At 37.7% G+C, this 4,086-nt stretch overlaps 1 non-coding gene across 1 annotated transcript; it reads left to right on the top strand.

Moving 5' to 3' along the window:
* Positions 1-779: 779 nt before the first annotated feature.
* On the top strand, positions 780-852 carry TRNAI-AAU (transfer RNA isoleucine (anticodon AAU)). Its single transcript has one exon. It is a non-coding gene; the product is annotated as a tRNA-Ile (tRNA).
* Positions 853-4,086: the final 3,234 nt, after the last annotated feature.

Here is a 4,086-nt window from a genome sequence, read left to right as displayed (position 1 = left end):
TTTCTAATAACTGTAGTAGTAATCAAACATTTGCTTTCATCTCATAATTTTAGAATTTTAGCCTAACTTCAGTAGGTTTTTATCATTAATTCTGTTTTCTTGTTTAAAGTTTTACCCTTTCTGACTGATTTTCCTCATTTTCAACTAACTTCCAACAGAATGTCATTAACTCGTCATCAATCTCTCTTACGGTAATTGTTCTTTAGAATTCACTAACTATAGAAACATGTAAATTCATTTTGTGAAAGCACTTGCTTATATAACCATAGTTATAAATTCTCGGTGAAGATATTCTCCACTCAAAACTAAGTCAGAAGAAGACAAATTCCTTTCCCATTTTCAAATGGTTGTAAGATTTTACATATATTCTACCCTTAATGATCTACATTTAATTGGGCTTCTCATTTCCTACATTTAGTATTACAAACATCAAAAACTTTGCATCTTGACTTCTTATTAAATTCATTGTACTCAACATGAAAGATTATATGTTAAGACTGGAAATTGTCATACCTACTTTATGTCATATGATTCATTTATGATTCTTAAACTTTTGTGATTTTTAGATGTTTTTTATTCCTAGTACTTGAAGAACTACTATGAGCTTCAGTACATACAGCAAATATTCTGTATTTCTAGGTGCATATAGTTTGAAAAGTTGTCATATTATCTTGTCCACACCTACCCAATAAAAAGTCTACCCTGCTAGGTGCATATAGTTTGAAAAGTTGTCATATTATCTTGTCCACACCTACCCAATAAAGAGTCTACCCTGAGGAGGCCGGTTAGCTCAGTTGGTTAGAGTGTGGTGCTAATAACACCAAGGTCATGGGTTCGACCCCGTATGGGCCAGCTCTTGTTTTCTTTCACACCATTGTTCATTTACCTGTAATTTGAGACTAACCCTCAGGTGCCTTAAAATTTAGACTAAATGACAAAATAATAATAATTAAAATAAAATTAAATTAAAATTTAAAAAGTCTACTCTGAATGAATTGTACTTCTAGTTTGTCAAGTGTACTAGCCACCAGTAAATTCACATGCATGGTTTGATAATTTAAATGTGAGCGGGGTAACTGAGAAATGAAATTTTAAGGTTGTTTACGTTATTTAATTTTAATGAATTTAAATTTAAATATCCATAAGAAACAGAGTTGTTGCATTATAGAGCTCAGAAGGAACTCTCTTACTAGAAATGGAAGACGGTTGAATATTAAACTGTAAAATTGTAAGAATATAATTGTGGGGAAAACAAGCCACTTTGAGGCAGACCATCAAGGAGACTGATTAACACAGTGGCTTTAGCAACAGGCTCAAAGGTACGAATGTGGGGATTTTGCAGGACCAGTTAGTGTTTCTTTCTGTTGTACAAAATGTTCACTTTGATGGAACAAACTTGATGACACCTAACAACAACAATAATATTCACATTCTTAGCCAAATTCCCACTCTTAATATCACTAAAAATGGAAAATGCTCTATGTGTTGATGAGATAGGAGTTTTGAATCATTATACCATAAGCTCAGGGATTATATCTGTATTGTGCAAAAATAATATAAAAGTAATTATATTTTACATATGCAAGTTTTCACCCTCTTCTCTCTTTGGGTACGATAGCTTCCTTCCTCTTTTCTTTTTTCTCTCTTATTATATTTCCAAATGAATAATATAACAAGAAATAAGAGTTTTTCCACTGCTTTCATTTTGGGATGCATGGAATTATTTGCTTTTATTTATTGTTAAAATGCTCTGATTGTTAGTTCTCATTTACTTGTTACTGGCTGGTATGAGCCAGCAGTCAGACTCATCTTTCTATCATTGTAACTGTAAATTGAAAGAAGAAAAAAGAATGAGACATTGACCCCCCCAAAACAAACTCACTGTCATCAAGGCATTTCTGACCCATGGTGATCCTATAGAACAGGGAAGAACTGTCTCTGTGGGTTTCCAAGACCATACCTCTTTATGGGGGTAGAAAGCCTCATCTTTCCTCTGCAGAGTGCCTGGTGGTTTTGAACTGCTGTCTTTGCAGTTAGCAGCTCTATGCATGAGATATTAGATAAAATAATTCTAGCCCCCGAAAGGGATTAATCCTTGTGTTAAAGTTTGTTCGCTTGATATTGTGATTTTGAAGCAAAGCTCAAAATGGATGAAGTTTCTTTATTGGTCCTTAGTTTTTTCTAAAGGTACCAGAAGTGGAAAGTAATGATGACATGTATTTTTATATTTACACCTATTGATGGGCTTTTTTCTTTAAATAATTTATATTTACTCTAGAGAATTCAATTAGTTTATAGATTATAGCTGGGATATAGTACAAGTAGTTTTAAGGGAATTGGTGACACAGTGGGTTAGGTGTTGGGCTGCCCCCCAAGAAGTCAGCAGTCTAAACCCATTAGCCAATATCAAGGAGAAAGGTGAGATAGTTTACTACCATACAAGTCTTGGGGAGACCAGAGCAAGATGGCGACCAAGTAGCACTCATGGGGTAGGGTGGGGGAGGGGTGACTCTGCAGAGACTAGCCCAGAGGGGGCATGGCGAGGGGTATCAGGATATCCAATACTTCTACACCACAAGAATATCAGTATAAAGGTAAGTAGACTAAAAATAATTACTGAAAGTAAGAATAATTAATTAAAATAAAATAATTAATTAAAAAAATTTTTTAAACTTCTGCTGATAGAATTGTCTGTCATCAGCCTGCAGCATCAGCCAGCAGAGCGTAGATCCCCAACTCACCTCACCCGATTTTTCCAGTCCAGGGATGGCTGGGTTGGCTGTCTACTGAGCTACAGGGACACAGCTCTACCTGACCAGCCCGGGGTGGTTATAAGCCAAAATAGGCTTTGCTCTCAGCCCAAGCCAAGGGAGCTCAGACTGATGCCCTCACAGCCCTACCTTCTAGATAGCTGGGACAGCACAGCCTACTGGGTCATGTGGGATAGCTTTACAGGGCTCCCTGGAGCAAGCATAGCAGTGAACAACCTAACTGCACACAAGCTGGGGGAGCTCCACCACCACTGGGCAAAACTAATCCCCCAACTCTGAGGTTCAGCTCTTCAAGGAGCCACCTTTCTGTTTGTTTGTTTATTTGTTGTCTTTCTTTTTCAAACTTCTTTGGTTAGCAGATAATACTAACCTAGGCCATTAACAAAGTGTTAGCATAACAATAGAAGCAGAAATTGCAGGCTTAGTTTTAGGAAGCACAGGCAGGGAGTTTGGTGTAGGGACAAAGACTAAAGCTACTCCCCAATGACATACTGGACAGATCCCATGGCCACAGCCCCTAGTCAGCTCACCAAGCCATCTGGATAAAGCAATCTGCCCTCTCAGTGGGCTAAGACTTCCTTTCTGCTCCCTAGACCACCTAGGGAAGTGATAGGTGTAGACTATTCTCCTCCACTCCCACTTGGTCACCTTCATCATCCCACAGAGTGGATCTCACCTGAACCACCAGAGGTCTGTCTCTTTAAGATAATTAATGCAGATCCTAAAAATACATGATTCTCAGCTACACCAGACAAATCATTCCCCTAGCCTTAAAATGAACCCTACCCTGCATCCTAAAAGACCACAGTCCAGTGAAACAACATATTACCAGACACTGTGCCCACCCACTCAAAGGGCCTGTGCTCCATGCAGTCCTGGTTTCCCCAGGACAAGGTCTAGACCACAGCTGATCTTTTGTCTGATCTTATGGTTGCTCTGTTTTATCATTCCTATGCCCTCCTCCTCTGTAAAAAAAGTTGTGCACCAGTCTTATAATTCATCCTTAATCAGGAGTTCCCCATATGTTGGTATACATAAGGACAGAAAGAAAGATATCATTTACTTTTTACTTTCAATTTATTTAATTTGTTTTCTATACCTCAATACATCCTCAACGCACGCGTTAGCACTCACATCAGAGATAACGTTCCTGGGCAGAGCTCAGCATCCAAATAAACATACATCCACAGAATCTTCTGCTGCTTCTGCTAGTATTATTTTGTCTGTTTATATTTTCAATCCATTTGTTTTTGCCAATTCTTTCATTTTAATAGCTAAACTTTTATTTCATGCCCTTTTAATCTATCTTTTTACC

Source organism: Tenrec ecaudatus, chromosome 10 (genome assembly GCF_050624435.1).
Source record: "Tenrec ecaudatus isolate mTenEca1 chromosome 10, mTenEca1.hap1, whole genome shotgun sequence".
NCBI lineage: Eukaryota > Metazoa > Chordata > Mammalia > Afrosoricida > Tenrecidae > Tenrec > Tenrec ecaudatus.
The sequence above is the reverse complement of the archived record's forward strand: the minus strand, read 5'-3'. Positions and strand labels throughout refer to the sequence as shown.